This window comes from Balaenoptera musculus, chromosome X, assembly GCF_009873245.2.
Source record: "Balaenoptera musculus isolate JJ_BM4_2016_0621 chromosome X, mBalMus1.pri.v3, whole genome shotgun sequence".
NCBI lineage: Eukaryota > Metazoa > Chordata > Mammalia > Artiodactyla > Balaenopteridae > Balaenoptera > Balaenoptera musculus.
In genome coordinates, this window is record NC_045806.1 from 32,332,372 (window position 1) to 32,353,158 (window position 20,787).

General features: G+C 42.0%; 1 pseudogene; it reads left to right on the forward strand.

The window, feature by feature from the left end:
* The first annotated feature begins 1,573 nt into the window (after positions 1-1,573).
* On the forward strand, positions 1,574-4,446 carry LOC118888264 (annotated as a pseudogene).
* The last annotated feature ends 16,341 nt before the right edge of the window (positions 4,447-20,787 follow it).

Below are 20,787 nucleotides of genomic sequence, written 5' to 3' on the forward strand. Positions count from 1 at the left end.
CCCACTGCAGGGGGCCCCGGGTTCTATTCCTGGTCGGGGAGCTAAGATCCCGCAAGCCGCGCGGTGCAGCAAAAAAAGAAAAAAAAAACGTTACACTTACATGCGTGACTCGGGCAGTTGTGTGTGTGTGGGGACTTTGAAAAGCACAGGCCTGGAAGAAGGAAGTCAGATTGGGAGGGAGCATGGAAGCCCAGGAAAGAGATGATAAGGGCCTACAGGAGGGTAGTAGAAATGGGGAGGATGGGCTGAATCTGAGCGATATTGTAGGGGAGGGGTGGGGCTGTTTGGCTGGCTGGTGGGGTGGATCTGGGGAGGGAAGGAGTGAACCCCAGTTCTGGCGGGTGCAGGGCGAGGCCACGGTTGTTGGCAGCTGGGACTGACAGCTCAGGAGGAGCGGCGGCAGGGTCGCCCTTCAGTTCAGCAGGATTGACAGGGGGCCTTCCTCAAGGTCAGGCAGCTGGAAGATGGTGAGTGGGGTGCAGGGGACGTTGGGTTTGAGGTTCTGGTGACATACCCACGGACAAACGTCTGACGGTGGGAAGTGGAACTCTGAAGCTCGAAGGAGGGGTGTGGGCCAGAGATGACAGATCTGGGAGTCACCAGCTCCTAACTGGTAGTTGAAACTGAGAGTCAATTTATCTACCCAGGGAGCACGTGGCAGAAGGAGAACAATGGGCTTGGTAAAACTCTAGAAGATGTAAACATTAAAATGTCTATACAGTTCCCTTTATTGTTTAGTAGGTAATCCATGCACATTGTATGAAATCCAAAGGGTCCTGAAGGCACGTAGAGAAAAGTGAGTCTCCCACCTTGTCCCCTGGCTGTAGTGCTCCCAGCGCTGGGGGCTGCCACCTTTATTGGTTTCTTGTGTCTCGTTTCAAAGATATTCTCTACATATGCAAATATTTGCAAATATGTTTGTGGTTGTTGGGATTATTTCACACAGTGCCGTCTAGTGTTCAGTCTGGTCGAGCTGCGGTCCTGGGGACCCACCCGTGTGCAGATGTCTAACAGTTAGTGAGAAATAGACCTTCGAGGCTTGCAGGAGAGGTGTCAGCCAGAGATGACAGATTTACAAGTCATCAGCTCACAGGTGGTAGTTGAAACAGTGAGAGTGGATTATCTAGTCATGGAGTGTTTATTTCCTCCTAGAAATGCAACAGAGAGGGGAAGAGAGGAGTGAGCAATAGAAAGAAAAAGGGGGAGAGAAAGGGTGTGAACCTGAGGAGAAGGGAAGACGAGGAGGGACATTATTGCTTTTCAGAAAATAAATTATTAGAGGAAAAAAGAGAACAGTTCAAGTTGTGTTTTGTTCCAGGTAGGTAAGGGGGTGGGAGAAATAAAGCATTATGATAAAACGGAAAGCACAGGGCTTTTGGAAGAGGTGGAGGGACACCCCAGAGACACACTTTCTCTGCTTGTTTAATTTCCTTAAGACTTACGTTCTGGGAAGTCTCGCGAAGCCTTAAAAACTAGAGGCCTCTCAGTAGTATGCACTGAAAATACATGGGACGTTTTCCTTCTAGAAACATTCTAGCAGCGTCTTCCTCCTTCTGAACGAACCGGCCTCGTGATGTCAGAAGCAGCGCGCTCCAGCTCGGAGGTTCTCGGCTGTGGCTTGCTGGCCTCGAGTGGCCGGGAAGGAACCTCGCCGCTCCGGCTCCGCCTGGCTTCACTGTGGCTTCAGCGACGGGGGGGGGTGTGGACAGGGGTTTATGCTAAGGGTCTTAGTTACTAACCACGTGGAGGGCTTCCTGGGAATACTGGAGACTATTGGCTTCTTTATCCAAACCCCCATTCACCTGGATAACAAACTTGCTTTGGCCCAGAACAGAGGCAGCATTTAGGCCCAGACTCGAATTCCTTGTTTCTAAGATGTAGATAATATTCTAAAGATAGTGCTTTCCAGTTTCTCTGGTGAAAGGTGTAAAAGTAGACGGCAGGTAAGATAGGTTTGGAGCAGACTCGTGAGCATGTGAGGAGGAAAATCAAGTGGAAATAACGTAAAGCAAACAAGTGTGTAAACTCTCAAGGAGGATATACATAGACAGCATTATTTTTGGGAAAGCTCAGTGATCACGTGGCCTCCCTAATAGTTTCTTGAGCAACCTTTGCAACTTCTCCGAGCTTCAGCTTGCCCATCTGGGAATAACGGTCCATCCCGCGTGTATGCGTTGCCGAGATGACACGAGTCAGGACGTGAAGGGCTTACTTTACCTTTCACTGTGCGCGAGTGACGCTTATTAAAGTTCTAATAAATTTAGCTATTATCATTATTTTACTGTTTTAGTCTTATTATTCTCTAGGAGATACAGTCCCATCTTCAGTTTTATGGCAGACCGGGAGAATCTTTCCCTAAATTGAAATTCTGCTTGACAGTTTATACAGGTCTTCAAGTACATGTTGGTCCCACTTAATTAAGGCAGCGCCTAAAATTCCTCATAAAGTTCTCCTCAAATAGATGGAATGCTCCTTCTTCTAAGGGGAAAGATGCACTTGAATGGCCTCTTGATATGAAGATACTACAGAAGGGATCTAAGTGGACTTTGAGGGGGTTGACAAAATGGACTTCAAAGCCCTTGCAGGCCTAAAATTTTAAATCACGTGACTCTCTGACCTGCTTATTGCCTGCAAATTCATGAGCGGAGGTAGAGAGCAGAGGAGACCGAGAGACACATCTCCGCACAAGCCCGTGGTTGACCCCGCCCTCCACGTGGGAGGGAAACTCCGTTCTTCCTCCTCAGAGACGGGCACCCCGGTCCCTCCCAGGCACAAGGGATGCTCCTGCAATGGCACAGAGGATGCCCGTGACAGCAGCCCCCCTCCCAGCGTCACGCGCCAAGCATGCTTTCCAAGTGGAGCAAAGATGGGCGTCAGGCTGAAGTAAATCAAAATAGTAAGACTTTGCAGGATGACTGGAAAAACGAAGAGACCTAAGTAAATAACTGAGAGTAGAAACTGGCAAGGATGATTTAGATGTCAGTCTGATCTTTGCATGATATAAACATTATAACTTCTAGTGTCTTGGCAGAAAACAGTACCAATAATGTCACATAATTTGTCAGTTCTGTCTGATAGCAATAGCGGTAATAGAACGCTGTGATTAGTGTGCAGAGGGAGAAACTATACGTGCTTGTATTGTGACATAGAACCCACATATACTTCATTCTTCTTTATGGAAGGGTAGACTAACAAGTTGGTGAATTGACTGTAGTAAACAATAATAATGGACTATGAGTTCCTAAGGAGAATCCATCACTATAAATCAGCAAACATTTCAATATAGAAGATATTAGAGGCTGGAATTACGGGGCAGAATCATAATAATATCAAAAGAGCTCATGTTATTGAGCATTTACTGAACACCGGATGCTGTGCCAAGTGCTTTCCATGCATTATCTCATTTACTCCTTGAGACCTAGAGCACATTTTCATATTTTACAGATGTGGATACTGGGGTCCTTTAGAGAATGTCTTTCTTTCCCTTCATATAATTTAGCACAGTTCATAACTGTATATTTATTTGTTTGGGTATTTGATTGGCGTCCAACATTATAATGGTGATGTAAGTGAAGCCTTTTCGTGTGCCATGTAGCTGGGTCCATTTTCCTGGCTGGGGAGGTGGGGAAAGCAACACAGGTGTTTGCACCAACTTTGACCCCTGCTCAGAGCAGCGCTAGCCTGGGTTTTGCTGTCCGCAGGCTGAGGACTGTCTACCCCTCCCGGTTCCCAAGTGCTGCCTCTGAACACTAACTGCACTGCAGTCTAATGGCCTCTCCCTCCCCCACCTCTACCCTCGCCCTCAAGAAGAACAGAAGAGCTTCCTCTTCAGCAGCCATTCTTCTCATACGTTCAAGTCCAAGAAGAACATCCCTGAAGGAGCTCATCAGTACGAACACTTAAAACCTGCAGAAGCACCGTAGGAAGTGGGAACATGAAGGGAGCTGTCATGTTGTCCTCAGGAAGAGGACCTGAGTCAGTGGATGACAGTTAACACTGTGGATTTCTTCAGCCAGATCAGAACTGCACTGAAACAAGCTGTCTAGTCACGGCTGCAGGTCCAAGATCGGAATGTCATTAGGAAGATGGTACTAATTTTGACACCAGGCACATGTTCTGCTCCAAAATATATCGACCCTTTGATGATTTGAGTTCAGGATGAACTTGATTGTGCAGCTCTTTTTCCTTCTAAGATTGGTGTCGCATTTCCCCCAAGTCTTATATCGGTGGTAAAGACTATTCTAAAGCATCTGTTCAAAGTTTACTACCCATCTTTCTTACCAGCACTGTGATTCTGTGATGCAGCTGCCTGAAAAGGCCCACCATAACGTGTCCTTTAAGTACTTTATTTTATTGGTTCAAGAGTTCAATTTGATTGATAGATGGGAGTTGGCACCACTTCAGCAATTCATTGAGAAGCTTGCATTGAAAGACAGATTTCTTTAACACAGTTACCCTCTTGCTTCATGTACTGCTAGAGTTACCTTATTGTCAATCTGTCCTAGACTTGTGTTAGAGGTTGAATCGCATCCCCCCCTCCCCCCGCAAAATCACATGTTGCAGTCCTAACCCCCAGTAGCTCAGAATGTGACCTTATTTGAAAATAGGGTACTTGCAGATGTAATTAAGATGAGGTCATTAGGACGGGTCCTAGTCCAGTACGACTCGTGTCACGTAAAGGGGAAATTTGGACATATAGACGTGCACAAAGGGAGACTATCCTGTGGCCATGAAGACAGAGAACAGGGTGATGTGTCTACAAGTCCAGGAGGGAAGCCATAACAGATCCTTCCCTCACAGCTCTCAGAAGGAACCAACCCGGCCCATACCTCTATTTTGAACTTCCAGCCTCCAGAATTGTGAGACGATGCATTTCTGTTTTTCTAAGCCATCTGGTTTGTGGTACTTTGTGTCCTGGCAGCCCTAGCTAATACAACTGGTGATACAGACTTTGAGAAAACAAAGACACCCATTGTCTGTGTTTACTGATAAAAGTATTCCCAAGGCAGGTTGGCTTCAAAGCAAGAACTGAAGAGCATAGCTAACTTTGACGTACTCTAAGACCTGTTATTTCACAAAATCACACTTGGTTGTAATACGTGGTGACTAACCTGTACTTTATTAGTTTACCCGTTGTTCCTTTGCTGAAGAAATTGATCGACTCTGTTTCAGGTGACAACATAATGGGTAATGAGCATTTCGGCCAGTAATTTATTAGTTTCCAAAAGTTTCCAAACCAAATTTCCTAACAATGCAGTCACACAATCAGATAGGTTTTTATTGCACTTCAATTTAGACATTAAAAAGAGACATTTTTAGGTTTTCTTAACATTTAGAACATTTGTATTATTTTGTATTTTACTTTCAAGTTTGTATGGCAGTGCTTTTATAGATAAGAATCTACCTATTTATCTCTATCTCTCTAGTATCTATCTTAAAAAAAAAATCCATGCTTGCCATTTTTTTTTTAACATCTTTATTGGAGTATAATTGCTTTACAATGGTGTGTTAGTTTCTGCTTTATAACAAAGTGAATCAGTTATACATATACATATGTTCCCATATCTCTTCCCTCTAATAATCATCCTATGGCATGTATGGTGTAGGAGCAACCAAAATTTTTTCCTAAAATTCCTTTTTTATTTTATAATCTTTATTTGAGATTTGTATCAATATAAACCTATCTAAATTGTTAGGAGGCCGTATATGTATATATCAGAAATGCTATCTTTTACGTCTTCTAAGGATCATCTTATAGATTTTTATTTTGAAATGCCTCGTTCAAATTAATTTTAACATATGAAGAGTTTGGTTAAGAAAAAAAATCTTCCAAAAAATTATCACAAACATAGTTTGTCAAACAGTAGCTTGTCATAGCGTCAAAGCTACTATTTTCATTCATGTTGTAGTGTGGGAGTCCACAAGCTTTATCCCAATAAAGATAAATTAAGGAAAACCACAGGAAAAGTCATGAAGGTGTGCAAAACTCATAGCACAGCTAAAGTGTTTATTTATAGAAGAAGAATAAGTAAAATATCTTCCTTCATGTTGGTAATATAAAAAGGCTGAATTGAGCCCTCATAGGAGGGTTCTTCTTTTTTAACTGTTTTTTGTATCCAGAGCCAACTTACTTTATTTCAGTTGAGATGAAAAGGATCTTCCCCTTTAATAAGAAAACACCTACTTTTCATTTGGGTCCTAGGACTTGGTAAACTCCAGCTAACTGTTTCGAATATATTGAGGCACAGCAAGTGTACTGGAAGATGTGCCAGACGGAAGAAGCTTTAAATTCCCCTACGTTCTCTATTTCAGAGCTGTGATTTTTGTATTCACTCACGGACCTCCTTGATGGCTTTGGTGAAGATTAGATTTGATAGTATTTTTTGTTATTTATTTTTATTATCCCACTAGACTATAAAGAAAATGGTTGTTTAGAAAACTCCATTTTTAATAACTCAATTTTAATAAATTCTCAAATACATATGGACTTTAAAGGAAAAACTTTTCATCTAACTTATATCATTATTTGTGGAGGTAAAGAGTGGGTTATCAATTGTGAAAAAAGAGAAAAGCCCTACCTGAAACATTCCACGATGAACGTTGAAGCTAATCCAAGGTTCCCTGTCAGCCATTCTGTAGGGTTCCGTTGGTCACTTAGGAGCAAGAAAGCGAGTGTCTGGATACTGTTTAGAATGTTACTGCCTTTCGGGACTTCCCTGGCGGTCCAGTGGTTAAGACTCCGCCCTTCCAACGCAGGGGGCGCGGGTTCGCTCCCTGGTTGGGGAACTAGGATCCTGTATGCTGTGTGGCGTGGCCAAAAAATAAAAAATAACTAAAAGAAGAATGCTACTGCCTCTCAACTTTAAATAAAGCTTGTTAATTACCTTTATTTTTCCAGAAGAAATGAACTTATATTTTTCAACTAGCGTTGCATTTTCATCTTCATTTCTAATATTTCCGGTATTCTCAAACACAAGGGTCCTCACTTTTCTCCATGTCTTTTCACAATAGAAATCCTCTCTCTCCTCATGACTAAGCTTCAAACGACACGTCATCATATCCCAAAGACAGATTCATTCCTAGTTAGACACAAATCAAAGGTTTGTTAGTAATTTGACACTTATAATGTCCTTTATTATTTTTAATAAGTACATTATCACCAGGTACACCAAAACACTGATATTAACGTTACTTGCTTGCATTCAAGGCCACGGAACCAAGAGTAGGACGAAAACTGGAAGTGGAGAGAATGGGAGAGGATGACATCTTCCTGACTTGGCTAAGGAGCCAAACTTGGAGGAGTCGCAAGAAATGCGGCTGTCTTTGACTCCTGTCTCACTTTCCATGTATCTCCCAGTGCCCTAAGCCAGAGTTTCTTGTTCCCCAACTCACACTCCCCTGCCCCCTTCAAATCAGAAGTCCTCTGGTCTCAGTATCTGCGATCTTTGCTCCTTGTACCTAATCACACTCGTGGGGTGGATAGTGCTTGCTACACTGTGCAGTTAATCTATGGTGCTTTAATCTTCAGGCCTTTAGAAGAAAAACAAAACCTTGTGGGTAATGATGCCATCGTGGATCTTTGTTTGAACCTGGGCAATTCCTTGTGCTACAGTGTTTGTTTTGGCAGCCAAATGTATCTTATTCTTCTTCAGACTGTGAATAACTCTGGAGGTTTTGCAGGGCTGCTAGCTCCCGAAGTGTTTCACGTTAGACTTGTAGAGTCCTCGCTCAGGTAACTTCCTAGTTACCCTAGAAAAGCAAATCTGCGCTCACAGTGACTTTCATGACAACAAAGGGAAAGTTTTTCTAGTATGGCAGAGGCCACAGGGACAATTCTACTGGTGATTTTAAGTTTTCCGAACAAGCACTGTTGAGTTTTCCTTATTATTCTCTTGGCCTTGTCTCTGAGTGGTGAGGTTAAACTAGAAGTGGAGCTTCTTAATCATAACCTCACTGCCTCATTAGCAGAAACAAATCAGGCCCAAAGAGTGTAAGTCCTAGGAACTTGTTTCCAAGCGGCCTCGGTAGTGGTGCCACTGCTCCTGCGTCTCCGTGTAGAAGCCCAGCCGGAGAAGTCCTGGCCTGGACGGGAAATTAAACCAGGAGGCCACTGGGCTGAGGGGGCTCTAAGGCCACTCTAAGTAAGGTTCACTTCTAAGGAAGTGAACTAAAGTCTAAGCCTGCATATGCCTCAAGGCTACTAAATTGAGACCTAAGGGCAACCAATCACAACAAGCCAGCTAGGCTTTAAGCTGTAACCCATCGAAGCATTTCCTTTCTTTGCTTCCACACTTCTCTGTATAATCTTTCAGCAGAGCACCCCTAACAACTTCCGGTTTGGCACTGTGCCACTGGAATCAATTTTTGCTCAGATAAGCTCTTAAAATTTTTAATATACCTCAGTTTATCTTTTGACAACACCGAACACTGAACACCTTCAGACAGCGACATTTATTTCCTCCCAAACATTCAGTTCAGTGAGCAGATTTGATTTCTGCTACGGTTCAATTCTGGCAAACAGGGAGAATAATCATCCTCTGTTTTCAGTCTTTCTATGTTTTGCATTATATTTTGATGTACCCGGGGCGTAAAAGTCTTCCAACAGTAATAGGGACATTACATGAGGTGGCAGTAATTTTACTGAAGCAAGTGCATTGAAATTCACTTGAGGTTTTTCTCATTATCAAATTCTATGCTAAATGAATATTCCATAACTCCAAATGGATTACCGGTGGGATAGACACTTGTTATAGAACAACATTGCATATTTGGTCTACATCAGAAATAGTAAGCCTTGTTTGCCATCGAAAATATCTTTAAATGTTCTTTTTTAAACTTTTTAAACCATTTTTAATTGAAGTATAGTTAATTTACAATGTTGTGCTAGTTTCAAGTGTACAGCAGAGTGATTCAGTTATTCATATATATATACATATACTTTTTCAGATTCTTTTCCCTTACAGGTTATTACAAGATATTGAGTATAGTTCCCTGTGCTGTACAGTCGGTCCTTGTTTGTTATCTATTTGATACATAGTAGTGTATGTATGTTAATCCCAACCTCCTAATTTATCCCGCCCCCCCACCCCCCCATCCCCTTTGGTAACCATAAGTTTGTTTTCTATGTCTGTGAGTTTATTTCTGTTTTGTAAATAGGTTCATTTGTATCATTTTTGTAGATTCCACGTATAAGTGATATCATATGATAGTTGTCTTTCTTTGTCTGACTTACTTAATATGATAATCTCTAGGTCCATCCATGTTGCTGCAAATGGCATCATTTCATTCTTTTCTGTGGCTGAGTGGTGTTCCACTGTGTGTGTGTATGTATATATATACATACACACATACACACATACCACATCTGCTTTATCCATTCCTCTGTCGATGAACATTTAGTTTGCTTCCATGTCTTGGCTGTTGTAAATAGTGCAGCTCTGAACATTGGGGTGCATGTATCTTTTCAAGTTAGGGTTTTGCCTGGATATATGCCCAGGAGTGGGATTGCTGGATCATATGGCAACTCTATTTTCAGTTTTTTTGAGGAACCTCCATACTGTTTTCCATAGTGGCTGCACCAATTTACGTTCCCACCCACAGTGCAAGAGGGTTCCCTTTTCTACACATCCTCTCCAGCATTTGTTATTTGTACACTTTTTAATGATGGCCATTCTGACTGGTGTGAGGTGGTACCTCATTGTAGTTTTGATTTGCATTTCTCTAATAATTAGCGATGTTGATCATCTTTTCATGTGCCTGTTGGTCATCTGTATGTCTTGTTTGGAGAAATGTCTGTTTAGGTCTGTTCTTCCCGAGATGTGCGTCTTAACTATCTAGGGCCCATTTTTCCAAAGCGCACAATGCCTCATCCTGTTTTCTCATCCTGAATTCCCCTCGGGGTGCGCTGTCGGTGGGCGACTGCAGTGCGTTGTGTGTTAAACCTGGTATAATGGATGATGAGCTACACTCTTTGTTCTTTTTTGTTGTTCACGGTCTCTTCACCAGAATAAAATACACTGTAAGAGAAAGCTTGCTAATATATGCTTCTTGAGAACAGCGGCTATTACTGTTTTGCTAATCTACGTACTCAGCGCATAGCAATAAATACTTATTGAGTGAATGAGACTCGGAGAATCAAGTGAAGTGCTCATCGTGGACCCGAATTTGCCACCCCAAAGTGTGCCTCTTTAGCATAAGGATTATCTTGAGCTGATTATTTTTAAGAAATGGCAGGCACAGGAGAATCTCAGAAAACAGAGTAGAAGTTATCCTTTTGTAACAGACATTTCCGTTTGTAAGGGAAACGTCCATTTCTAGGGGTGTCTCCCTCACTGTACCAGGAAGAGGAGGATAGCTAAACCTCTAGAAACTCTCATGAAAGGAGACGGCATGGACTGAAGTCTGCATGACAACCTTACCCTGGTTTACTGTGCTTTTCCTGATAGCCTCCAGAAACTGGCTCCCCTGCCCCTCCAATAACTTCTTTTGTCTCTAGCTGGAGATGCTATTTAAGGTGGTGGCTTGGGCCATTTCAGGGAGCTGTTCAGTTCTCCTGGGTCTCTCCCATGTATACAGGAGGTATCCATGTTATTAAACTTCTGTTTTGTTTGTCTCCTGTTAATCTGTCTTTTATTATATGGCGGTTCTCAGCCAAGAACCTAAAAGGGTAGAGGGGAGATTAATTTCCTCCCCTACGTCACTTAGCTTTGAGAAACCTTGTCTTGGGAACCATTAACTTTTGGATCCTCTCTTTATACCACCTTGGGTCAGCAAAATATGTGGAGCTGGGGCACCATCTTATCATCACAGGAGTCGACCAGGAGCAAAAAGTCAAATGAGTACGGGAGGCTGGTTCTGAAATTGTCCAGTTTCTGGATCAAGGCCAGCAGTTACATACCTTCAGACTCTCTGTCATGGGAGAAAAATAAACTTCATCTTTGTTTAAGCCACTGTAAGACAGGCTTTATGCTGCTTGCAGCTTGACGTACCGATGGACTCGCCTTTCCCCAGGCGAGCCGCAGCTCTCGCTCGTTTAGCTGCTCACGCGGAGAGAAGGAGTCCGGAGCGCTGGCTTGGAACAACCACACCGTTCCTACGTGGTCAGGACAAAATGGTTTCACGTGACAGTTAGGGAACTAGAGGGCTCCTTGCTCTGTGTGCTTTTAAGATCAGGAGGCAGGGAGGGAGGAGGGAAGGGATGGAGATATTCTAGATCAAAGTTTAGGACTCATCTCTAAAGACTGAGACGTAAAACTCCCAGGTGTATTCCAAAATCTCCAGTGCAGCGCTAGATTGACCAAGTGTTGACTCAACACAGAGCCCGGAGGAGCACGGAGAAAAAGAGACGTGAGGGAGGTACATACAAGGGGACGTGGAATTTGCCTGGAGATGAGGCATTTACTCTCCAGCTGAGTGGCTTGATTGGCGTGGGCGCCATCGGGGGTTGAGACAGTGAGGGGTGATGTCCCAGTGCCGGTCAGAAACAGGAAGGAGTGCGAGCGGTGAGCCAGACGAGCCGGTGTCCCTTGGCGCCTGAGCCCCAGGAAGCCGGCTTCATCATTTGTACGCGTGAGGTGTGTCCACGTGCGTGTGCGCGTCGCGCTGAGGACTGGCTCCACCTGGAACCGCACAGATTTTCAAAGGGATCTGGGACCCAAAACGTGGTGCAGACTCCTGATCTGGTCAGCCCGACGGACTACCGCACGCAGGGGCGCGGTCATTTCAGCCACAAGGGGGTGCCGCCCAGAAAACACAATCAAGGCTCAGTTATGGAACTACCACCAGTCGCAGACGACCGTAACCTTTTGGTGTACGTGAAGCTTTGGATTCCTACCCTGCTCTTATACCTGTGTCACTTGAACTTGGGATTTGTGTCTGCAGGGTGGTCAACGTGTTAACTAGGTGCTGGTTAGGATTGCTCCTGCCTCCTGTTTTAACCGGGATTGGGGGTGTTCAGGGTCCCTCCTCCGTTTCTGCGGTCAATAAAGTGTGGATTCTGTGGTACCGGCAGAGCTCACATGGACCCAGAGCCACAGGTTGAGAGAAGACCTTAAAGGCAAATCTCCCGTTCCCCACGTGAATAAACTGAGGCCCAGAATTGTTACAAAGCTAATTTGAGTGCAGACCAACAGCGTGTGTCTCTGCAGTGCTGTGCTTATATCACATTCTGCCTCTCCTGGCAGGAAATGATCCCTGTTCAGCGTTGTCTAAGAGGCCCCTTATTGGATTGCACCAACCCACGGTTGTAGGAAGCTTTGGTGACGTATGGGACTGTCATCCTCCTTGTCACTGCAAGTGACCCCTTGGGAGGCAGCAGTGACGGGAATCAGTCAGTTAGCTGAAAGGAGGTGGCTTGGCAGTGCAGTCATTTGGAAAGCCATTTCATTTCCCTTGCTGCTAACTTCAGATAAGAAGCATGTACGCAATCACCTAAGACAGGAGTCCCGCTTAATATGTTTTCCAAGTGTTTAAATATCACCACTGAGTGGTGATGACCTCTTTGTCATGTTTGTGAGAAAACACACAATCAGATGTGTTACTGAGCTATTAAATGGGATTGTGTTATAAGGGTTTTAAAATAAATTGGATATTTTAGTGTATCAATTATGTTGTTTCTCTTCAGTTTTCAAATATGATTATTTAAAACAATAATAGGTTTGTGATCATTGTTTTGATTAATAGCAAAATCACTAAAGTACTGAAAGAAAATGATTTCCCGCAAAATAAAATTTTTATTGAACTAATTAAATAATTTCCCCATGTTATACTAAGAGAAGAAAAGAGAGGTAGAAAATAACTTTGAGGTTTGTAACGTGAGCAACTCAGAAGATGAGTTCCTATAATTAGAAATACCATAATAGTTATGGAAGATTACAGGCATACCTCATTTTCTTGTGTTCTCTTTTTACGGGGCTTCTCAGAGACTGCATTTTTTACAAATTGAAGTGATGTGACAACCCTGCATCGAGCACGTCTGTCGGCGCCATTTTTCCAACAGCGTTTGCTCACTTCCTGTCTCTGTGTCATCTCTTGGTAATTCTGACAATCTTTCATACTTTTTCATGATTATTATATTTGTGATACTGATCTGTGATCAGTGATCTTTGATGTTGCTACTGTGACCTGCTGAAGGTTCAGTTGATGGTTGGCAGTTTTTAGCAGTAAAGTATTTTTAATTAAGGTATGTACACTGCTTTTTAGACGTAATGCTGTTGCATACTTGGTAGACGCCAGCATAGCGTAAACATAACTTTCGTATGCATGGGGAAACCAAAAAATGTGTGTGACTGACTCTATTGCAATATTGGCTTCATTGCAGAGGTCTGGAACTGAACCTGCAACATCTTCGAGGTATGCCTGTGTTTGTAAAAAAGACTGCAGTAATATCCTCCCACTGTCCATACCCATGAGCACTTCCCTCCCACACTGGCTCTGTGCTTGCCCGCGTGACTTAACTTTGGTTAAGGGGACAATAGCAAATGTGACCTAAACGGAGACTTGAAAAGTGCTTGCCCTCTTTTGCTGCTCTTGGGAACCCTGTAATCACCACCACGGAACAGGCCCAGACTAGCCTGCTGGATGATGAGGGACACATGGCCAAGTCATCCCCTGCCTCACCTGACATAGAGCCAACAATCAGACACGTGAAGGAGGCCATCTGGAACTAACCAGAGAAAGAAAAGTTAAGATAAGATCTGAAGCCTAATAGGAGTTAGCCAGCAAGTCTCTCTGTGCCAACCAGTGCCCAGTGTCAAGCCAGGAACTGCCTCTCACATCAGGTGGGCTGGTGTCAGACGTGTAACAAGACCCTCCTCAGGAGGATAATAGTTATGTATAATGCCTGCACTAAAAGATCCTGGTAGATAACCTTTGATCAAGTGGCCGCCTGGCACAGTCATGTGTGTAATACTCATGTGATAAACTGTATTCAGCATTTGAAGCTGTAGTAAAATGATAGCCCCAAATTAACTTAAGTTTGAGATACTTTATTTATTCTTTAATAAAAACACAGGATCATGCTATAAAGAATTTAAATATGCGTGAATCTGAACAATTTCTTTTATCACAGTGAGCATGCAAGTGTCTACAAGATGAGCACTCTTAAAATTAGGGCCAGATGATGGCTTCAATTAGCTGGTTCCAAGTTTCTTTTAACTCTTAATGTCTTGGAATAGAATCTCGAGGGAAGAAGTCCTACATTTGGCAATATCTTAACACATTTATTTCTATCCCAAGAGATCTAGTTACTACTACAGATGTGAATAATTCTAAACAGCAGTACATGATTTACTTAGCTTCTGTACTTGTCAACTGGGAAAGGGAAGAAAAACAAAAAATATGGAATCATTTTAACATCATTAATTGTTGGTTCTTAGTAAAATATGGCCAGAAATATGCATGGGATACAAGAACAGTAAGAAAAAGACCTGCATCTTATTCCACTTAATCATCACACATGTAACAAATAATTGTCACTTTTATTGATATTTCATAAAACCAACTCTTTCACTCCCTTTTAAGTCCTCAACTTCATTTTCTTTCTTTTTTTTTTTAAGGGAACTTTATTTATTTATTTATAAACATCTTTATTGGAGTATAATTGCTTTACAATGGTGTGTTAGTTTCTGCTATATAACAAAGTGAATCAGCTCTACGCATACATATGTTCCCATATCCCTTCCCTCTTGAGCCTCCCTCCCACCTCCCCCATCCCACCCCTCTAGGTGGACACAAAGCACCGAGCTGATCTCCCTGTGCTATGCGGCTGCTTCCCACTAGCTATCTATTTTACATTTGGTAGTGTATATATGGAACTTTATTTTTATGTATTTATTTATTTTTGGCTGCGTTGGGTCTTCGTTGCTGCACGCAGGCTTTCTCTAGTTACCGCGAGCAGGGGCTACTCTTCGTGGCGGTGCGCGGGCTTCACATTGCGGTCGGTGGCTTCTCTTGTTGCGGAGCACGGGCTCTCGGCGCGCGGGCTGCAGTAGTTGTGGCTTGCGGGCTCTAGAGCGCAGGCTCACTAGTTGTGGCGCACGGGCTTAGTTGCTCCGCGGCATGTGGGATCTTCCCGGACCAGGGCTCGAACCCGTGTCCCCTGCATCGGCAGGCACATTCGTAACCACTGAGCCACCAGGGAAGCCGTCAACTTTATTTTCAGTCCCTGCTGTTAGCTTCATGCTTGGGACTTGCCAGGTTAATAACTTTATAACCATAATCTTCTCAGAATGAATTGTGATTAATTTTGGTAGATTGTATAGTGGATTACCACCATCTTTATTTCCTCTCCCCTACCGTTTAATTTCAGTTAGGCCATAAAGCTTGTGAAGGATATGTTTGCTATTTCTTTTTTGGCCTCTTCAGCGCTTAATACAGTGTTTGGTAGGAGCTTAGTAAATGATTGTTGAATACTCAGATGAAGTACCTAATCTGTCCCTTCTTTTCCCTGACTTCCTCTTAGTCCTCAGTAAGTTTTGGCGAATATGACTCAGACATGCTCAGAATCTGCGAGGGGTTTTAAATAGGGATGCTTTAATGTCTCTGCACTTTGTCTCCATATTTTACTGGCTGTAATTCCATGACTAGTGATACTCCCCTAGAGGTCTGGACAGTATGCTTTCGTCTTGCTATTTCTCATGCGCTCTCTGTGAATCCCCATCCATCGCATGCACCAGGGCCAGGGCTGAATAACGTGTGTATCTTTACCTGGGTCGATTTTGCAAATGGTAAGGAATTTGTTGCTTCAGTGATTTGGACCAATCAGTTCAGGTGGTTTCATGCACACATTCGAAACTGTGCCCAAGTAATCATTGGAAAGGGTTAGCAAGGAAGGAGGCAAGCCTGGGAGAGATGGAATGCACTTAAATTTCTCATTTCCCTCGGCATAAATACATTTCATAAATACATTTTCTAAAATTTCTCTTGAGACTTCCTCTTTCACTGGATTGTTTAGAAGTGTGGTGTTTAACTTCCAAATGATTGGAGATTTTCCTTTCTGTTAATGATTTCTAGTTCAATTCCATTACGGTCAGAGATTTCAATTCTTTTAAATTTGTTCATGTTTTATTTATGACCCAGGATGTGGCCTATCTTGGTGAATATTCCCTGTGTGCTTGAGAGGAATGGGTATTCTGTTGTTATTGGGTAGAATGTTCTGTAGATGTCAGGTGGATCCCATTTGTTGACGTTGTTCGGTTCTTTTATATACTGGCTGATTTTTTATCTAGTAGTTCTATCAGTTACTGAAAGAGAGGTGTTGAAATTGTCAGCTATAATGTGGATTTGCCTATTTCTCTTTCAGTCATGTCAGTTTTGGTTTTGTGTATTTTGCAGCTCTGTTGTTTGGGGTATGCATATATGTAGGATTGTATATCCTCCTGGTAGACTGATCTTTTTATCATTATATAATGTCCCACTTTATCCCTGGTGATTTTTTTTTCCTCTGAAGTCTACTTTGTCTGATATTAGTAGGTCACTTCTGCTTTCTTTTGAATGGTGTTTGTATGATATATCATTTTGCATCCTTGTATTTTTAACCTACCTATATCATTATATTTGAAGTGAATTTCTTGTAGACAGCATGTATTTGGGTTTGGGGAAATTTTAATTATTCTGTATTCTGCTCTTCCTTCCTGTTCATAATCTCTCAATCTCCTGTTTTCCCATTGTACTTTATTTGTACTTACGGTATAGCAGTTTATCACGTTTTGTCTTATGTACGTATTCGAATGTGATTATAGAAGCAGTTTCTTATGTGTGTGAATGCGATTATAGAAGCAGTTTCTTATATCTTTGATCCCCCATATGGAAGACAGGCAAATTTTGGTGACTAGAGTTCTGTATAGTACTATTTTTAAATTCGCTGTGCTCTATTACCTGGTTTTCCTTCATTGAAGTGCAGTTGATTTACAATGTTGTGTTAGTTTCTGGTGTACAGCAAAGTGATTCAGTTATACATATATATATATACACATTCTTTTTCATATTCATTTCCATTATGGTTTATCACAGGATGTTGAATATAGTTCGGTGTGCTACACATCAGGACCTTGTTGTTTATCTCTCTTACCTGTTAATGGTAAACTTAAAGTGTAAAATCCATGAAAGAAATGAGATTTTACATTTTGAAAAATCTCATCCTTAGTTTACTTTAGGAGGGCATATTGATGTCTGGTTGCTACACATAAAAATGCTTATGTAAAAGATTTAAAACTTTATTTTTAATTCCATCAAAGGGAAATATTATATCAGAGAGTCATAGTCTCGAATTCTGCAATCTGGGAAATCTAAATTTAAGAAAATACAAACTAGAGTGTATTTGACATGAGAACTTCTTGGGTGAAGTAACGTAAGATTGTTAGAGGATGAAGAACTGTGGTGAAGGAGGGGAGTAGGTGGGAAGAAGCAAGTGAAAACTCCTTTCATTGCCAATTCATACCCATTCTCTGCAGCAAATCAAATATTCTTCCTCCCTAATTTAATGTCAATGCTAACATTGCCCCTCATATATTTAAAAAAAAATTTTTTTTGGAGTATAGTTGATTTACAATGCTGTGTTAGTTTCAGGTGTACAGCCCTCATATATTAATAATAGCGAAATATAGGGATTTCTGTTGGCTCATAAAATAATAGCCTCATTGATGAGAGTTAATAATTTTCGCAGAAGTGTCTTAGCAACATGTAGACTATGGTTACATCAGGGAACATTTTGCTTTTAGTTCAAGGGTTACAAACTCCACCGCCCACCTGGGTCAGGGAGGTCATTTAAACGTGTGAAATGGGTCAAGGGTTTACCAAGGAATGTCGAGGACTGTGGTAAAGTAGCAAGCGCACGCCCCATATAAAGGCATTCCATTTAAAACATTTAAAAAATATTATGAAGGACATACAAAACATGTCTCCTGGCCAAGGCACCTTTGTGCGACCTCCAGTTAAATTACTTAGCCATTTCAATGGAGAAGAAAACTAGTCTGTCTTTATCACGTTCAGGGTGCGTTTACCTCACCTGTAACTCTCTCGTTTTGGAGTCATGTGGAATCTCTGAATATGGAATCATCATATGGGGAGATTTTACAGTACGCAGTGACTATAAGACATGATGCTATGCCTCAGGAATTTCTGACCCCTAGAATCTTAAAATCAAGAGGCAGATTAAAAAAATCAGGGTTCCAAAAAGGTCTAAATAAATAGTCATTTTTACTTTAAAACTTATTTTGTATATGAACATGTATAATCTTTCTTTAAAATTAAGAATGGGACTTCCCTGGCGGTCCAGTGGTTAAGACTCCATGCTCCCCCTGCAGGGGGTACACATTTGATCCCTGATCAGAGAACTAAGATCCCACATGCTGTGTGATGCGGTCAAAAAAAAAAAAAAAAACAAAAAAAAACCTTAGGCTAAAACAGCAGATAATTAAAACACTTAGCAAAACAAACGAACAAACAAGAGAATAACAATTATTTTTAAAAATTAAATTAAATTAGGAATGGCATCACTAATTCAATATATATTTTGCTCTAGATCAGGGGCCAGCAAAATTTTTCTGTAAAGGTCCAGATAGTAAATATTTCAGGCTTGCAGGCCACATGATCTCTGTCACGAATAGTCAATTCTCTCATGGTAGTACAGAAGTAACCACAGACAATATATGTGTGTGACTGTGTTCCAATAAAAGTTACTCATGGATTTTGTGATAGTTTCAAAGAAAAAAATTGGGGAACTAGTTTTTTAAAAACAAATGGGTGAAGCCATTAATAGTTACCCAAACCTTTAATGCTCAGCCACCATTAAGTTGATACGAATCTTGTTTCTGCACTCTAAAGTGAGCTCAATTTACTATCAAAGTCGCACAGGATATTTTCCAGTTGTTTTGGAAAGAAGGCAATATCATGTCTCAGAGCCAGCCCAGTGGCGTACAGTGACCAGGCAGTGGGAGTGTCTGCCCACATGGGAAGGCTTATGACTTGCACTGTTTTGCTGTGCATAGTGATAATAAAGTGCAGACAGATTTTAGTCAGGTCTTTTATTATTCTTGAAATTGTCTGTAGTCAGTGAACCCTATTGTTGGCTGTACTCATTGCCTGCACCGAGGGGCAGACCGCATCCACTGGCCCATCCTTGGACTGCCACATGGGGCCAGCCTACATGATGTTTGCCCACGTGGTATCATTGGAGGGCTGTAGGAAAGCCTCAGACAAGTCTACCATAAAACACCTGAAATTCTGCCATTCATAACAGAAATAATAATGATAGAAGTGGAGAATTGCCATTCATTGACTGTCTACCATGTGCCAGAAATTATGTGTTAAATGCTTTATTTATATTTGAAAGATGAGGAAATGGAGTTTCTGAGAGGCGAAATAACTTATCCAAGGCCACAGAAGGGGGCCAGATTCGGGGGGATTCGGGACTGGGTGCAGGGAGTGAATAGGGTGGAGAAGGCGATGTGAGAAACCTCAGGAAAGAGGATGCGTAAAGTCATGAGAAGAAATGGTTCTGAAGGACCTAGGGGCAGGACAGGAATAAAGACGCAGACGTAGAGAACGGACTTGAGGACACGGGGAGGGGGAAGGGTAAGCTGGGACGAAGTGAGAGAGCGGCATGGACATATATACACTACCAAATGTAAAATCGATAGCTAGTGGGAAGCAGCCGCGTGGCACAGGGAGATCAGCTCGGTGCTTTGTGACCACCTAGAGGGGTGGGATAGGGAGGGTGGGAGGGAGGGAGGGAGACGCAAGAGGGAGGGGATATGGGGATATACGTATACATATAGCTGATTCACTTTGTTATAAAGCAGAAACTACACACCATTGTAAAGCAGTTATACTCCAATAAAGACGTTAAAAAAGAAAAAAAGAAGTGTATGTGAACAAACAGCTCATGAGACGGGAACTTGAAGTGGCTATTAAAAATTTGGGGGAAAAAAAAAAGAAAAAAAGTCATGAGAAGAGAGTTGCATGAAAGGAGAAAAATATGAAAGGATAGGGTTGAAATGAACGAGTGTGTCACAAGTTTCCCATGGCTGCCTTTGTTCCCCAGTGTGTCCTTTCTCCTCATCTTGAGCAGTTTATTTACAGCTAACAATATGCAGAATGCTTCCAGATTGCTGCTGTCACAGGAGCCAGAGTTTTCTGTGTCAGCTGAGCCTGCAGAATGCTCACTTGTTCAGTTTGTCAGCTATGCTGCAAACAAAGACTATGAGCCATGTGACCAATCGTCATATAGAATTGCTCGAAAAGACAACTTACTCCATACACATTTGTAAAGAAGCTTAAGTAATCATTCAAGCCTTCTTCCTAGCACGTTGACACAATATTAAAAAAAACAAACAAAAAAACAACGACACTGAAACAGCATTCACAAGCATCACCATATTGTAGAATAATTAATTACCATAGTTTGATTGTTATATAAGATCACCTTTTCTAACCCCTGAAAACTATTTAACACCTTTTGAAAAGTGAGGTGACTGCATAAGATGTAAAGGTAGTTTTGGTCTCATAGAAAGATTTCAGCATTGAACAGGCTCAGGGCCTTCCTCGTTCAAAAGAGGTGTGTCTTGTTTTGGCAACCCAGATCTTTTTCCCACGGCTCTGTAAACATTTTAAGTATGGCCATAGCTGTCATGTAGTAAAAGACCTCAACTAAGATGAATACTAAAAGCACCTCTAGTGAGAAAAAGAAAAAGAAAAGAATAGAAAAAATAAGATGAAAAGCATGTCTACAATTGGTAGAAAAGGAAGGGAGAGACAGGGAAATTCTCATCATATTCCCCAAAATTGAAA